This window comes from Sinohyriopsis cumingii, chromosome 6 (assembly GCF_028554795.1).
Source record: "Sinohyriopsis cumingii isolate HCF-2022 chromosome 6, ASM2855479v2, whole genome shotgun sequence".
Lineage (NCBI taxonomy): Eukaryota > Metazoa > Mollusca > Bivalvia > Unionida > Unionidae > Sinohyriopsis > Sinohyriopsis cumingii.
Window position 1 is genome coordinate 92646548 of NC_142966.1, and position 18777 is coordinate 92665324.

Consider the following 18777-nt stretch of genomic DNA (forward strand, 5'->3'; position numbering starts at 1 on the left):
ATTGGCCGTCACTCATGATTATGACTGATGATAACACTCGTGAGTTCTCCGCTGACACTTATTACTGGATCTGAGAAGAAGCTGTTAGTGAGACGGCTTTGCTGTCCAAAGATGCCAAAATTTCGTGATCCCTGTCACGTCAATGACATGTAGAGAGGTGCCCCACACAACGCATGCAATCTCATTTCAAACAAAACAGAAATCGCTAAGGAACTTCATGCATTGCGTGGGTATGATGGCTACTGAATAATGAAAGCAGCAGACAGGGCATCATCATCACCAATTAGCGTGGTCACCATCAACACGAAAACAATACCTGACCTTCCGGCTGGGTAAGCTCCGGTTCATTGATTCCTTAAAAATTCTGCAGTCGTTATTAGACAAGGTATTGAGCAGTCTAACGGCGGATAACTTGCAGGTTCTAGTAGATACTATCCTACAAGCACGGAGGAAAGGTGTGTATCCATGCAAGTACATAAGTGACTGATAAATTTGCTGAATCTCAGTTGACACCGATTGAGACATTTTCATTCTTCGCTGGCACTTGAAGGTATTTCAATCGAAGTTTACGCGCACGCAAACAATGATTGGACCGCATTCTAATTCAAAACGCATGGGTGAGCACCACGAATTTTATCTGCGCTGCATTGTTGCTAGCTGATATGTTTGACGAATGTCATGGAACTGCCGTGTACGTGCACAAGCTAGATCCTATGCATGACTTTCCTTCCCTCGGTATGCATTGGGTTGCGATGTTGTTCAAAATCAAATCGAAATCGGATTGGAATTGCTCACCAATATTGACTTATATTTGTTTATCTAGGAATCACCTCTGGGCGGGATATATGTGCCTGTCTCAGACACGTTTGTGGAGACAACTCAAACATACACGGTTATGAACCCGCTGCCTCTAATAGTTGCGTCATGTATCAAAATATCAAAAAACCGCTATGGTTGGGTGATGATACAACCGTTACTATTTGGTGGTTTTCATTGGATTGGTCTCAGAAAACTTCGCTTCTCCCACACTCCTTGGATTATAATAACAGTGACCACATATAACTATGTTGACGTTGATGTTTGCTGAAGCGCATTCGGTGCTTGTTACGAAGGATGATAACCAGGGGAGACAAAAGTGGTTGCTAGTTTTTTCTAGCGCATGGTCAAAGTAAGTAAGACAAAATAGAGCAGACAGTTTTTGCATCTTGCGTCCTGCATTTTTAATTTAGTAGTGCCTGTGAATAGTTACACTGTGATAATTGTCTGTAAAAGTGCCAAAGCGGTCTGTACTGGATTAGATTGCTAGCGTCGCGTATTAATATTTACGAAGTGGACGCTAAATAATCAATTGTAGTAACAGGTTACCAGAAGGAAAGACAATTTTTGGCTGCCTCTACAGGTAAAATAACTAAAGCGTCGCTATAAGTAACTCCATTTATGAAGTTGATGATATGAGAAAACCCTTTATGTAAAACTTACTTGTACTTATCCTACCACGGTCAAAATTATATAGAAATATAAATGAATTTTCTATAGCACACATCAAATCTACACACAAAATGCTACTGAAGCACCGTTATTGGTACCTACGAAGTATTGTCTTGCATGAAAGTCTAAATGACGTACTACACAGGTAAATCAGCAAGTGATCAGTAAGACAAGATACTACAGTAAATGTACTAGTATGCATTTGGACTTAGAGTATATAAACACAGCAATATTAAATGAGTATTTCATTTCATTCACCAAACCTGCAGTGTTTAATACGGTTTTATCAAGTGGACGTCATTGCTACCATGGACGAATGTACCAAAGGCTACGAAGGATACGGCAAAGAGAAAGAAACATTGTTGTCGAGGATAGAAAGAACAAATAAATTGTAAATTTAAGGATGCAATATACTACTAGTACTACTACTACAACTACTACTACTAAGAATAATAATAATGTGGACTTAGTACACCGTAATCTTTAGAAGTTATAAGCGATTTAGTTGGGACATAAACAAATATACAAAAACACAATCATGAACACAGACGTTACAAAATATCCATGACGATAGTAATTGAAGGAAGTAAACATTAAGTCGATAAGTCTGTTCTTGTAGTCAAAATAGGTGAGTTTTAAGAACTTTTCTGAACGAGATCACAGTGTTATTGTGCCTAAGATAAATGGGCAATTAGTTCCACTTAGCTGAGCCATAGCACGCACAAAATATTGTCTGAATGTCTTCTATTTAACAGTGACGAAGGCGGAGTGTATGTTTCTAAACTGGCTGTACACAAGGGTGAGGTTAGATGGGTATATTTGGCTCGAACAAGACAACAGAATATAGCATAGTGGACATATTTTTTGTTTTATTCTGGTTCAAACGGGTAGCCATTGAATGGTATAGAGCAAGGGGTGGAGTGCTTAGATTTGTACTGTTTTAGATACTGAGACAAACCGAATAGAAGTGAATTACAAAATAATCCAGTCTTGAAATTATTAAAGAACACAGTGTTTTAGTGGCATTACGTTATGGAAAATTGCTAATGGAGCGGATGCGCCTCAGCTCAAGATATGCCGTCTTGCATGTATTCATTAAAAGTCGTTGTAAGGAAATATTACTGTTGAAAGTGTTGCTTAAGTTTTGTAAAGATAGTGTCAATTTAATGTTATTTTTTCATGTTACTTATTGTTTGAGGTAAAGGATGTCAATGAGAAAGTATTTGCATTGTGATCAGGATGACTTCCGTTTTACCATCATTTATTTGCAGCTTGTTACATGCCATCCATGACTTCTCATCGGAAATGCGAGTCCGTCTCTACGTCTGGAGACTAAGTAGGATTTGAACCATCGTAAGGCTACATCATGAATACACGCTGAAGAGGGTAGCGCGATATAGCATGGTTCATTGTGTCAAATGACACAGACAAGTCAAAGAGGGCTAAGACTGTAATCTTTCCACTATCCAAAGCAGAGAGAAGGTCTTTAACTACTCTAAGGGCAGTTTGAGTTCCATGGCGAGGGCGATATGCAGAATGTACACTGCTACATATGCTATTTGAATTCTGATTAGATGCAAGATGGGATAGAACAATTGTTCAAAGAGTTTTGAAATGATGAGAGGTTAAAACAGTTTTAATTTTCAAATTGTTTATGTGACTCGATTGCTTGTTCAACAGAGGCATAGGAGGGCATTTTCGAAATGTGGAGAGAATTCCCAGGATAAGACTGAATTATTGATAACATCGGGTAGTGAAGACAATATTGAATTTAAGCTCTCAAGCAGCAGCGATATGGGTATCGAATCACGTTTACTTGACGTTGGGGCGCCCTTCATCCCTATTATACGACCAAATCAATAAAAACAGGTTAATACGCTGCTAAAGGTTGCCGCACATATTCTGTATCACAATTGTATAGTCACGATCAGTAAAGTGAAATTGTGTTGTTATGCTTATCTCTACTGGCTTTGAACTTTGTCACAGAAGAAATTTGCAAACAGTTCCAGAAGGTCGACGAGAAAGAAGGTCGTTGGATATGGTGTACATTTTTCTTAGCTTTAGCTTGCTCTTAATCTCGCAGAGCTCTTTGAAACTGGAACTTTCAATAATCTTAGAACTGTAGTAGGCTGATGTTGCTGCTTGATATTCTTATTTCCGGCTTGATAGATCTCTTTATGAATATATACTTTATTGGAAATCCGAATCCTCTCAGTCTTACGGCGTTCTCATTTAGCAGAGCGAGCAGCTAGTCGATAATACTAATATACGGGTGAGACGACTTTCAAGCTGACACTCTGCGTTTGGTTGCTGCATCAGATTTGTTAAGCAATAATCACTGATCAAGTTACACTGCTATAGGAAGTTACGAACTTGTTAGGTTTGCTTTAATGTCAAGCATTTGTTGGATTATATTTATCGAAAAATAGACGGAGGGTTGAGATATATAATGAGATGGCTCATGACGCCGAGGTGATCAGATGAACGTTCGTTGGACGCCAGTGACGACTGTTATTAACTGGTCAGTGAGGAATACAGTCTAAATTTGTTTATGTTTGAGTTGGTCAACTGACTGTTTGAGGTTGAAATTGCGAATATAATCTAGGAATTTCGAAGTGTATTGTACCTTCCAGGAGAGTGAAACTGAAATCTAAAATCTCCAAAATTACCACCTGTCAATTTTCCATACTCTAAGTGGTTAGGAAGCTATCCAGACGAAGAAGGATTAATTAGTTCGATTGTGAATGAGGTTTGGACTAGTCCAACGATATGATTTCAAAACAGTGACAAACAATTTTCTATTTGTTAATATGGGGTCCATTAAAACGTTGGAAAGGTACATATATATGTTGTTTACAAATGACATAATTTGCATCACATAGCTTACGGTTGAATTATCTTCAGAGGTTTCATCATCTGTCTCATTGAAACTTAACATAATTTAATATTTCAAAACAAACAAGCCAGTTAAAATGACCTCATAATTTGTACAATGTAATGCTGATTGTTTCACGCACCATTGAACACTGCTTATTTTCGATGACTTTTTAGGAAACCTTTTGAAAGTGTCAGCGTCCTGATAATACAGACATACATCATCACCTTTTCTTATAAGCGGTGGCCGAAAATCATCAATTATAAAAATATGTTCATACATCAAGGTGTATATAATGGTGTGAAAAACACGAATTGAAAATAGTTGTATAAAGTATAAAAGACGCGGAAAAGTAACATTCCACCAGTATAGACATTTATAGAACTCGACATTAAAGACACATGTAAATTCCAATTCTTTAAAAGAGTCACTCGAAGGGACTGATGTTTTACAACCTGAAAGGTATAGCTGAGATAAAGACATTTTTGAGGATGAACACAGTGTCAAACATTGTGTCTGTGCCAGCGGCTCTATTTGAATTTAGTACCAACTCGACATCTTTAGAAAACTTCACTTGCAAACTGAAATACAATATATCTTGTGATTCAGGACGAATAGCAATAACATTTTCAACATGGCTAATTTGGCAGCCATATTGAACCTCAGATTGGCACTAATTTCATTCTCGGCCAATTATCCAACATCCTAATTTTTCAAGTGTAAGCGTCATGATTATAGGACTATCCATTTATAACGATTTTCAAAAATAGGATCTTCATAATGACAAGTGCAGCTGATATAATAAACACCACACCAACACTATTCAATTTAGGACCACCTAGATATCATGATAAGTATTCTGGTGCAAGCCACATATCAGCTTTGCTTTCGATTCAGGATACATATGGATTAGAAGAGCTTAAAGAATTTATCTGGTCATTTTGACCATCATATTAGAACCATTTTCAAATGGGGCCTACGATAATTCATTAGCATTTGAAACAAAACCCCACGTGGACAATTCATTTGGGATCTGTAACAATAGCACGATTTCCAAACTGACTTATATGGCGACCATACTAACTATCCAACTAACCAAAGTTTCAATAGCAGTTAAGTTTTGATAATGAAACATATCCTCATCATAACCTTTAGTCTATGTGACTTTCCATTCAATATATGCAGTTACAAGAATATTTCTATACTGATGATGTCGTAGCCATATTGAACATAAGAACGGCGTCAATATGGTTAGGACATAAATAGACTTTTTCTTAGTGAAAACCTGATTTTTATATGACTATTAAATTAGGAGAAAAGGCTCTGGCAATCGTTTGAAGTTTGTTACTGCGGAAGCCATATTGGATGTTGTCCGAGTTGTACGATTTTCATTAACAACCAACTAAATAATGCAAGGAAAGTTGGTATAGTTTCATGGCAATCATACAAGTAGTTAAGGAGGAGTAGAGATCTTGTGCTTACAGACGGACAACGGATCGACGACGGAAAATATGGCTACCAATAAATTATTTGTGGAGGAGGGCACTAATTTTGGCAACAGATGACTCTAGATAGGCTTATTCATTTCTATAGCCATATTACAGAACGTAATTTAAGAAAGGTTGCAAACAAAAGGGATCGTAAGCAGACTATTCTAAAGACGACATATTGACCCTATGAGCATTGCATGCAATTTATGGAAATAGTAAAGATGGAAATACTCAATTTTGTTTGGGCTTCGAGTAATAATATAGCAGTATTCTTATTCCGATTTAATTCATATCAATTGATAAATTTTGATATTAATATTAGCTTACGTTCATTGAAGGTAAAGTCGGTTCAGGAAACATGATGAGTGGTTCAAAAAAAGGATAGTCATAGTCATGGTCCTCGTCAGGTTCTTTCATTATTGGCTTTCTCTGAAAAGAAAATGAATTAGCAATTATTTTGAAACATCCATGATAATGAGGTAGACATGAAAACAGGGTAGTGGAAAAGTACAAACTAAAGGACAAATGTAAATTTGTATTCATAAGTTTTGCACTACGCATTTAAATTTCCCCCAGAATAGCAATACATATTACTCAAAGTAAAAAAATCACAATACAATTCTAATGAGATTAATGTTCTGCTGGCTGAAAAGTGTAAATATTGTTACAAGCCAGGGGTCCTTAATTGACCGAGCGGTTGTCAAACCCTGGCGCGATTCCCGCTAGAAGTCATAACTTTATCCCAACTTTCCAAAGACTTCCATATAACTTCAGTTGTAAATTAGAAAGCCCGACGTGTCCATTCTACACCTAAATTTTACTCTAATTAATGCAAGACCACATATAAAACAACCTACCAAATATATATCAACTGCACATCTGCATGGTTTATTTTCACCAGGTTTCCGTACCGCCAGCAGCAGTTCACGCCGTAGAAACTATACGAGTATTTGCTAACACTAGGAACTATTTTAACAATGCCACCATAGGCCAGTCAACCCATAGTTTCCAGGCACATTTCGCCAATAAAACTGCACCACATTTGCCACCATGGCGACATAGACGGTAATATGGACTATCTTACTGCTGGGACATTCATACGGTTTTGGCCTGAATTCACTACTAGTGAACCATGCCATCATGAAAACTCACTAACACTTCACTCCGTGACGTTTTCTTTTAGTAATTGGCTAATTATTTCGGGCTAAGGATATTTCCATTGCGCCAAATTCCACTAATCACACAAGTAATCACACAAGTCTAAGAATTCCTTAAAACGGGGCGCTATAACCAAATACAAATACTCCAACTTTATTACAATATAACAAATTTCTAGCAGGCCATTGTGTTGCAAACACTGCATTTACAAACAGCAAACAGCGCCCTTTTCCTTTTGGACCAACAAGTTAAAAGAAGTATAAAAGAATGGAGAACAGTAATATTATATTGATACTTTTTGTATTATAGATAAACGTGTTCAACAAAGTAGAATTTCTCGACATTACAAGATACAAAGTGAATCCTATATTGTAACAGTAAGAGTCCCTCGAAGTGAATATTCTTCTATAACCTGAAAGGTGGAGTAGCGATGCATACGTCTTTGAAGATGGAGTCAGTGTGAAACTCGACATCTTAAGAACGCTTCATGAGAAAATTGAACTACAATATATACTCGTATTCTGGATGGTTAGCAATAACAACATATTTAGCATGGCCACATTAGCCGCCTTACTGGACCTCAGACTGGCACCATTTTCATTTAGGGCCAATTAGTCATCATAAGTCTGTAGATGTAACCTCGTGTTGATGTGGATATCTATTCAAAACCGACCAAATAGTTTAAGAGGAGCGGAGATTAAATATTGTGCTAACAGACGGTTAACAGATGGAAGAGGAACATTTGGCTAGAATTGTCTGTTGCTGTGATGAAAGATGGGTTTTGTGTCATACATTGTTATGATAATCTTGAAAATGGATGATCCTACCTAGGCCTACTCATTTCCGTAATAATGCTAAAGATATCAATTTAAGAACGTTTGCAAACGCATGAGTCAAAAGAAGATTTTTCTAACGAAATCCAGTTGATCCTATCATATCGTACACAAATCCTCGACCTATTATAAACGGAAATGCATAATCTTTGCTCAGACCTCGTGTAGTATTGTAATTTGTCAAATATTCCAATGCAGGTCGTATCAGTCGATGGATCGGATTAAACCTAATTATTTCTTCCTAAAATGTTGTATAAAATTATTTAATTTGTCCTATATCTCAGTACTATATGTATACAATCTTCAATGAGGTATGTTGTTGCGTTAAATAACAGTAATTTGTGTTGTTGCACGTGTTAGTCTTCTATGTTATAGTGACCAAGATATGTCATGATTCTGATGATAACCAGTCGCTTCTTTCCAGCTTTCTATTAGTGAACAGTAACCATCGTATCAGTTAGAATCGAATACTTTTCTTTGCGTGAGATCACAAATTAGATCGTTACTTTATTCTTTACCAGATTGTTCAATCATGAACTATTATGGCTTTTCTGGTACAACTAGATCTGGTCACCTAGATAATGTAATATTCCAAAAGTGCAGCGAGAAGAAAGGATCAAATATTTGTATGAATTTTAACAATGTTTTCAAACTTGTTAAGCACCAAAGAATTGCGTCATTCTTTTCAACCAACGTTTAGTGGATAGTCCCTTTGTTTTGTCAGATATATAAACGGGTATATATGACAAAGCGTACATATCAATATTATAGGAAGAACAAATCTATTTGCCTATATGGGTTAACATATAGGGGTACATATAGTATTTATCGTCTTTATAAACGACTTATTTATCATCATACCGCTATCGCTTGGACCAGCTACAAAGATTGTATCATCTGCCGTTTTACAACTTCACATAAACAATGTTCCATTTTGCATAATAAACAAGCCAGTTAAATAGAATTTTGCCAGTTTCAACCCCAGCCTGCTTATTTGGTAAATGCGACAATTCATACTGTATACAATATAATGCTGATTTTACTACAGTACTGAAAATAAATTATTCGATTTAATGAACGATATTTTAGGAAACCCATTGAATGTGTCAGAGACAGCAGACATAAAAATAAAGACATACTTTATATAGGTTACTTACATGCAGTGGTGGAAGAAGTGGCCCTTGCTGAAAAGCATGACTTAGAAAATTAGTTACATACATTAAAGTATTCATACTGGGGAGCTAGACACGAATGAAGAGTAGTTGAAAGAACTATAAAAGAAATGTAAAATTATATTGAAAATTATTTGTATGCCATAGAATAAACTGCATAGTAGAGTAGCAATACACAAATTTACGAGACACAAAGTAATTCCAAGTATTTAACAGTGTCTCGAAGTTACTCATCTTCTCAAAGGTAGAGTAGAGAGAAACATTTAACAGTGTCTCGAAGTTACTCATCTTCTAAAAGGTAGAGTAGAGATAAACATGGTTTTGAAGATGGAGACAGTTTGAAACATAAGATATATACCGCTGCTGCTTTTTAAAACCAATTCGACATCTTAAGATAATTTCATGAGAAAACTGAAATACAATATATCTTGTCACTGAGAATAAGTAGCCATAATTCTAGGTTACTGCATTTGTATGGAAAAATATGAACGAGTTTAGTTGTTGGAATACTGCACGACCTTGGGTTGAATAGCGATAAAAAGACCTTTAAAGTTATTCGTGTTTCTACCACATTATACATCACAATAGTGTCATTTCATTTAAGTCCAACTATATATAATAATGTCTGTTAGTAAAATCCCGATATCATTTTCGCTTGCATTTCAAAGTAGGGATTGGAGTGTGTGTGTGTATGTATATGTGTGTTTGTGCGTGTGTGATTTAGATATTTAACGAAGATTTACCAATTTTTCATTCATACTGTTTGCAGTGTGTCAGTTTATAGTGATGTCTTGGAATTGAGGCATCATGCTGCAAATATGTGGCATCATGTTTCACATTATCCTGATACCAGGACGACCAGTCCTAACATTAACCTCTTAATGCAGAGCGCATAGTGAGGAAGCTGCTGGTACCATCCAATAATATATCACGAACTTTAACATCTATAGGTTACAGCATGTGTATGGGAAAATATGAACGAGTTTTGGGATGGAATACTGCACGACCTTGGGAGTGCAGTATATCCTTCCGACAAAACGAGTTCATATTTTCCCATACAAATGCAGTAACCTTTTTATTATATGCTCATTTTTTTATTCTACCTAAGGTTTAATTATATAAACAAAATACACTACAAGAAACAACGTAAATGAATGTATGTCGCATTCCAAACTAAATACACAAGCGCAGATTTATCATTACACAACAACATAATTATTAATGCGCACATAACTCCGCCCAGATAAATTTGAACTTAGTCGCGCCCTCGACACAACTTTCGGTAAAATTGAAATTTGCAGTCATATTCTGAATCAATGCGCATTGCAATAACTTTTTCATTTAAGCTGGAATGAATAGATTTGGGTATTTTATTTCGATTCGACGAAAGTTTGTGATTTTGGACTGGATTCATCTGTGCAAATTGTACATGAAATACATCGTATTGAAGCGGCGCGGGATTAGCTTGTTTACATCTGCAAGTGTGTTTGTTCTGTCATTGACTATTTGAAATCATTATGTGGGAAAAATATGAAGTGGTTCAATTGAAATTATCCAAAAGACGCTATTGAATTTAATGTTTGTTTCATTTTGGGTACAGTAAGGAAGATGTAATTGCACTTGGAATATAGTCGAAATTACAGTACAATTTCGAAATATGTAATCGACTTGATTATCAAGCTTGAGATCTCATGACATGGCTCATGTAATTCGGATTTGCAGAACTAAGAAAGTACATTTTGAGGAAATTCTGGACGTAAAACTGTAAGCATTTTTTTTGCTATTCTTATTACCAGCTAAAGGAGACAGTTTATGCCTTTATAGATTGCATGTTATTTGTAGGTACCAAGCAATTTTATGAAATATGGTATCAAAAAGTTAACATGGAATGTAGCAAAACAGTTGGTATGCTGCAGTCCACGAAACATCTGCTTTTGTTCATTCAGAAACATATTTAATCAACCAAAACGTATTGCGTCTACTATGCGAATGTGCATGATTTGTTTACAAAGTAGTTCCTAATACACTATTGGGCACACATGTCCAGCGCGTGGGTGCAATATGAAGGTGTGCAATATTGTAAAATATTGAACGATTCTGATAATGTAAAGTTAACGGAGAAAACATGAGCATATACTAAGTAAAGGTATGGATTATTATTTAAAGTTGCATACAGTATATATTTTGCTAACAAATGACCTATATTACTTCATATCGCTTACGGTTGAATTATCTACAAGGATTGTATCAACAGTTACATTGATACTTCACGTAATTAATGTTATATATTTCATAACTAACGAGCCAGTAAAAGTGCATATTGCTAATTACAGCCTGCATACAGGTTAATTACGACACTTCATATTTAATACAATATTCCCAAAATATGCCTACTCAAAAAATATTTCATCTTCAAAATGGATTGCCAAACATAGGCTAACATCAGCAGTCATGATACAGTAGTCCTTTTAAGAATTTGTTGCAAATACATAAGCTGAAAACAGATTTCTCCAAAGAAAGCAACTGTACTCTATGAATATAGCATGGAAAGTATAGAACTATTCTATAATGAAATACATCAGTTTTATTCAAAACTAGTGTAATATTTTAGTTGCATCCTTTTTTCCAGTTGATCTAAGTAGATGATCTGATTAAATATAAGTACACTATTTTTAAAAAAGGTGTTTGGAATAATTTAATGGATCCTAAATCTCTCGCCAATTCATTCATTCTTCGTGGAGGGAACGCTCTTGCTTTAAATGTCAGTGATTTGTATTATTGTACGTATCCCCTATCTATATTACAATGACATTTAACGATTCTGATCATGCTCAGGCGCTTCTAAATTTGAACAAATGCATCAGTCTTTTCTAACTGATCTGCGTGAACAGTGGCACTCTGATAAGTTACCTTCGAATACATTATTTAGTGTGAGTTCAAAGTGTGAGGTCTTTGCTTTATATTTTACCTGTTTGTTAAAATATACATGTATATAGATTTCCTGGTACAATTAGTAATTAGTAATTATCACCAAGATGATACAATATTCCATTGTCTCACGAAAAAGGAACGTCAATGTAGCATTATGAATTCTGACACGGTCTGGAAATATTTTAGCACAGAACTATAACATATTTCCTTGTTTTTATTAGTACTATACTTCTATTTTGTCCGATCTAGAAATGGATAAATACTACCAAGTATACAATCTAATATTATTGCAAATATGTATCGATTTGCCAATATGAATCATCATTTAAAGGTGCACGATGTAATTATTTTGTTTACAACTGACCTACGTTACTTAATTGTGGGACTATCTAATGAGTAGTGATATAATTATTGGTCCATATTTCATAAAAGACGTGAACATTAAAGTGCATATTGCTGATTTCATCATTTAGGTATCATAGCAACCACCATGCTGAGTTATTACGACACTTCACATTTTGTGCAATAAAATACTGATATTATACGCAACACTGAATACTGCTTATCATCGATGAAGTTAACGACTTTATGGGAAGCCCACTGGAAATGTACGTGTAAGTACTTTAGTGATAAAGACCTACCTCAAATTTAGTTTCTCGTTGGCTTCATAATGGTGAGGTAGAAACGAAAGACATTATTTGAAAGAATTATATAAAAAAATGGGGAAAGTAATCATATATTGATACTTGTTTTCTTACAATTTAAAAAGTCTGACCAGAGTAATAATACGTAGAACTAGACGTTAATTGATGTAACGTTATTCCATTATTGTGACAGAATTCCTCGAAGGGGCTGATATTCAGTAAGATGTTGTGAAAATGTGACTGGCTGGTACATGATACTACATATCTGATGCATGAAGCCCCAGTGCTAGACATCACTATAAACTGCCATACTGCAGATATCGTAGCGATATGACTGAAACGTTGTTGTAGCTATCTTAAAAATCCAAATCAAATCATGCACATACCCAGAGGCAGCATATACCTTTGTGACCAACTTGACATCTTAAAAAGCTTCATGTTACAACCGAAATATAATTTATCTCGTCACTCAAGGCGAACTGCAATAACATTTTCAGCATGGCAACTTTGGCAACCATATTGAACCTCACATCGGCACCATTTTAATTTACGATCAGATGGTCGTAATACGAAATCTTCGAGTGTAATCCTGATCTTTATATGGATATGCAGTCAGAACGATACGCAAAATAACAAGATCTTCAATATGACCACTATAGCTGCCATTTTATATCCCATATCAGCGCCATTTCATATATGACCAACTTGATATTGTGCGAAGTCTGCTGAAAACACCAGGTCAAATTAATTTTCATTTCATATCAAGTAGTGATCAGAAAAGTTTGAGAGATTTCGCTGAGGTGGACATGTTGGATATCAGATTGGCATCATTGTATTATTAGACCAACGAAAAATCATAAGTAGTGAAAAACCAATGTTGATTTGATGTAAAAATTTATTTAGGAAAAGCAAGAATTCCAAAGATTTCAAAGATGACGTCTGTAGTTGCCACACCGGCTGTCTTAGTGGCTTATCTAGAGCTCAGTACAGATCATAAGATTATATAAAGTCTTCTCCTGACAACCTTTGTCAATATCGCTTTTAAATTTTCAGATGTAGCGATAAGATTATTTCGAGGTTGCTGCGGTTGGACATCGGATTGGTGCCGTTTTGTATAAGTCATCATTAATAGTCATCTGTGAAAATCTGATTTGATTTTGATATCCATTCAGTAAAATTAACTATAATAATCGTTTCTAGATGGCTACTATGTTGAATGTCAGGGTGCTACCGTTGTCAATTAGGACCAACTTGGTCTTGCGATGGATGTTATCGAGTATCATGGCAATCATGCAAGTATGCTTACATAAGTAGAGATAAGTCTTCTTCTCAACGAATGATAACGTACAGACGAAAGAGAATGTGATAGACCAAGCTTTCCTGATATATGGAAGGTTCAGCCAGAATTGTCAGTTGCTTTGATGTAGGTGGGGCTTGGTATGCGCGCGAGGCCATGGATATGGTACCAATCTTGGAAATTGATGATCCAACATAGACTTTATATATTTATGTACTCATTCTAAAGACAGCAATTTGAAAAGGTTACAAAAGCTTGACCATACAACAGATTCTATTGAATATAACACTTGTCCCGAAGAGTTTCGTATGCAAAATCAATATCTGATAGAGATTAAAATGCATCCATTTAGGTAAAGCCTCGAATACTAATGTATTTGTATGATTATTCCCATTAAATTCATATCAATAAGGGATATGATTGAATACAGCACACTATTCCTGAAAACGTTTTTAAAATGATAAAAGTTCTCCTATATTACACTCCAATACAGACACATTGTTCAAGGAGGTGATTTTCTAACTTTAAATAACAGTATTTTGTATTGTTGCACATGTGTCTCTTGCATGTTATGGTCACCAGGACATTTCCTTATTCAGATGATTTTCAAACACCCCTAAGCTTTGGGTAAATACAACAATCTTTAATAGCTGGTCGGATTGAACAGCAGCACTCTGATCAGCGAACCTCGAGTGTTTCTCTTAGTATCCGTTTCCTTTATTATTTACCAGTTTGTTAATTATACACTCTTATGGCATTTCTGGTAAACTAGAAATAGTCAACAAGATGTTATAATATTCCATTTTTTTCACTCAGAAGAAACACGGATGTAACATTATGAGTCCGGATAAAATCTGGAAATTACCTAAGCACAATACAATGACGTTATTTATATCCAAGTATTAGCAATGTTGTGACTGTGTTTTACTCTATATAGAAATGGGTACAACTTATTAAGCGAGCAGGCCATTGATACATATATAATGTTTCTTTTGCCAATATGAGCCTTCGTTAATTTGATGGTTGCGAGCACCCTGGTTAATTATATTTGAAACTAAATATTGCTACATTCAATGGAGGTAAATGTGTTTTAGGAACTTTAATACGTATCATCTTCAGAAGCCCAGGTGTATGGGTGCTCGTTACTTTTCCTTACGGGGTTTCCTGCAAAGCGTCAATTAGCAAACATTTTTCACGTTAAAATATATATGATATTGAGGTAGATATGAAACAAGAGTAGTTGAAATATTATAACAGAAAGGAGAAATTAATGTTCTATTGATAATGTCTATTCTTCATAGTTAAATGTTCACCAGAATAGCAATTAATATAACTCGAATGCATAAGACAAAAACAAATTCTAATACTAGAACAAGAATCCTTCCAAGGGTCTGATCTGCGATTTGAAAAGTGCAGTAAGATAGTACATTTTAAGATGGCCAGTGTTTCAAGTATTTCCTGTACGAATGGAGCTCTTTCCTTTAGGACCAAATAAACATCATTGGAAGTAGTGTATTGGAGACTCCATATTGAGTGGCAATATGAAGTACATACTTGACGAAAGAGCGGCTTTAGTTTAATTTTGACCAACAAGAGACCTAAAAACAGTCTTACGGTGCAAGCCAAATGAAAATATACCTTTTAAATGCCACATTTGTTCTCAGATAAGTAAACGTCCATTCACGGATATGACTTCTTTTTTATTAAGTGAGTCTCTCATGACAGTTCAAGGTCTATCACAGGATATCACCTCTAGTGTAATCTTAATCATCACATTAAAGTTGCATATGTTCGATTACAAAGTATACAGTAATTAACATACATTTAGCACATTGAAATACCCCGAGGAGATGAAAATAAACTGTGTGTGAGTGTTGAGATGGCTGCGACGTTTTAAAACTGAGATATCTTTTATTCTATCTCAAACAGTATTTCTGTTTGAAATATGCAATATGTATAATCCTGCCATATAACAATACATTTGTGGTTCCTAATATAATTACAGGATACCTTGGTACGTTTCGTGGTATGCTTAGAAACACAGCAACAGGCCCCCAAACATTACATTCACACTATCAGCACGAAACTTAGGTGTCATTCTCGACAGTCCTTTCCCATTACACCAACATGTAAAGAACATATGCGATGCTGCATATCTGTCCTTACACTTATCAGTATCATTCGTAATTTTCTTTCAGTTGATACAGTCTAAAACACGTATGCATCTTAGCACGGTCTAGATTGTATTATTGTAATATTGTAATTCTCATCGTTCTCGTTCCTGTCAGTATCTACTTCAGAAACTTGCAAACAGTTCGAAATATCGCTGATTAAATCATCCTTGAAGTACCAAGAGCCGAACACTCCTCCCACTGCTCTCTACTTTATACTGGCTACTCATTTGCTTCAGAATCAAATTCAAAATCTGTTTTCTATGCTACACTTCGTTTACTGTGTCTAGTCCAAAAGTATTGCATTTATTGTCGTCGTCCATTGCAAAACTATAATTTGTAGATCTTCACTATCATTGAAACATTTTCTAGCCATGTTTTCTCCTTTCTTTTGTAGTTTGTGTATCCTTTATGGATGAGATATATTTCTGCCCCTAAGAGCTTTTCCACCTCGAAACATTTGAAACTGTTTCTGTGATTTACCATATATATATATATATATATATATATATATATATATATATATATATATATATATATATATATATATATATATATATATATATATATATATATATATATATATACCACAAAAACATTCTTAAAGCTACTCCCTTTTAGCTCTAGCTCTGTTTTATGCGTGTAAATAAATGTTCACTGTTACACTCAAAATATGAACCTGATAAGTGAGATTTTAAAGATGATTGCATTACTTATGCCCTATTTGAATGTATATCACAGCAGGTAGATTAAACGACCTACCGTTAATAACATGTATTGCCAGCTATTGATTTATTTATTGTTTCATTTAAAGATGGGTGTCTCATTCACACAGAATGTATGCATCTGTTAATAATTCTACTAGCAGCTACATACGTGCGCCTTGCGATTATCATTGTACCAAAATGGGCAGCAAACATGAGTAACAACAAAGCATTGCATCCCTCTGATTTTATTATAATATTTGAAAAAGTGGCTACATGCCAACAAATCAGTCATAAATGGTATTTAAACGGGGAATTAAGCATTAGCATACAATGAGTTAATTTGGTTTTTTTTGTCAGCATCATTTTTTCTACTACATCATGGCATGAAATAGAAACGTTTAACCATCATATATCCCTAGTTAGGTATACGGCGATTTTTAATCTTCTAAATTTTATTACGGATCCTTTGCCATTTACTGACCATCATGAACTGTCATAGACAACAATGGATCATTAAGTCACGTTTTGTTTTGAGAAAAAAGAATTCAAACCTTCACCGTGGAAACAGCACCCGTATAATCATGGCTACTGTAGCGAAAATATCCACGAGTCTTGGCTCTGAAATAGGGTTAACATGTTAAAAGTGATTGTATCATGCGATATTATAGCAAGCGTTACCTTCAGGATCAAATAAGCAATATAAAGAATCATTCAGTGTTGACTTACTGCACGGTTTCTTTGATTAACATTATCATATGAGCAATCATGCCGCTTTTCTTCGCAAATTATGTAAGAAATAAATCTTGGCATTTGTTCTTCACGGGTATGACATAACCTGACTATTTGGTAATCAAACATTTATACAAAACAAATTATATACAATTTATAAATTGTCTTCACTGACGTTCAAAAATTAATCAATATCAAGGAAAGTTCCATAAAAGTTAAAGCGTAAAAAATTCACACCTAAAGGCTTCTTTAAGCGTTGTATTCAAGAGAAATATATTGCTGGTTAAATTTTATTTACTTTAAAGTTTCGCTTTCTATCCTTGTACGTGGTTTAAGAACTGGAGTCGTAATAAGATACAATTCATCAATATCACAGGAAATGTCACCGGTAAGCCTAGCGAGTGATGAAAAGTAATTTATTGTCTGATCAAAATATAATTATGAATGCCCAAATATAAAAAAGTCAGAAAGCTAGAAACATCATTTAATGTGGGCGAGTAATGGATAACCAGCCAGCATGATAACGTCATCAAAACTGAGAACATTTTGAAGCTAAAAACTAATTAAGAGATACAATAGATGTGCCGCAAAATAGAAAGAAAATAAGATCAAGATTTTAGTTGTCAGGAGTCAGAAGAAAATATTGTTTTGCCCAGTTAGTCCTCGAATAATAGATATAATATCACTTTTGTATTTATAGGCTCTAATATTTTATGAATATAATAAATATCGATGATATTAAAGAGAATGTGGTAAGAAATTTAGATAATAGAACCAAATATAATGACATAAATTTAAAAACAACCTAAATCAAATAAGGTTTCATTTGTTCCAGTATAACGATGTGAAACAAATTCAGACACAAGGTGCAATACACGAGGACCCAATTCGTGATGGACAATAAACACAGCAAAACATACATCGTCGTGATTTTGCCCTTACCCTAAACCAACTCACAAGGGTTATGAATCCAGAGTTGATAGAGAAATAGGCTTTAAATACATTTTAAAAATGTGTGCAGAACTAAACTCAGGTACCGCTCATGAAATAATATTCAGTTATATAATTAAAACGCATTATAATTCTACCACAGTATGACAGTTTCAAGGGAAAGACATTGAATCGAACGAGGAAGAAGCCGTTAAAAAGTCCAGAGTAAAACGCCAAGCTCTCTTGACAACTGGTAGATGCGGATGTTCTGCACATTTAACAAATAATTTAATTATAAATATTTTCCAATATTTGCTGATAATTGTCTGGATACAATAATCCTCGAATTATC

The 18777-nt window shown here is 34.9% G+C and overlaps 1 long non-coding RNA gene across 1 annotated transcript in view; it reads right to left on the reverse strand.

The window, feature by feature from the left end:
- Nucleotides 1–6282, reverse strand: part of LOC149797452 (uncharacterized) — a 32828-nt gene extending 26546 nt beyond the window's left edge. The window contains exon 1 of the long non-coding RNA XR_016421523.1: nucleotides 6181–6282. This is a non-coding gene — a long non-coding RNA (uncharacterized LOC149797452). The remainder of the gene's footprint in view (nucleotides 1–6180) is intronic.
- Between the last annotated feature and the right edge of the window lie 12495 nt (nucleotides 6283–18777).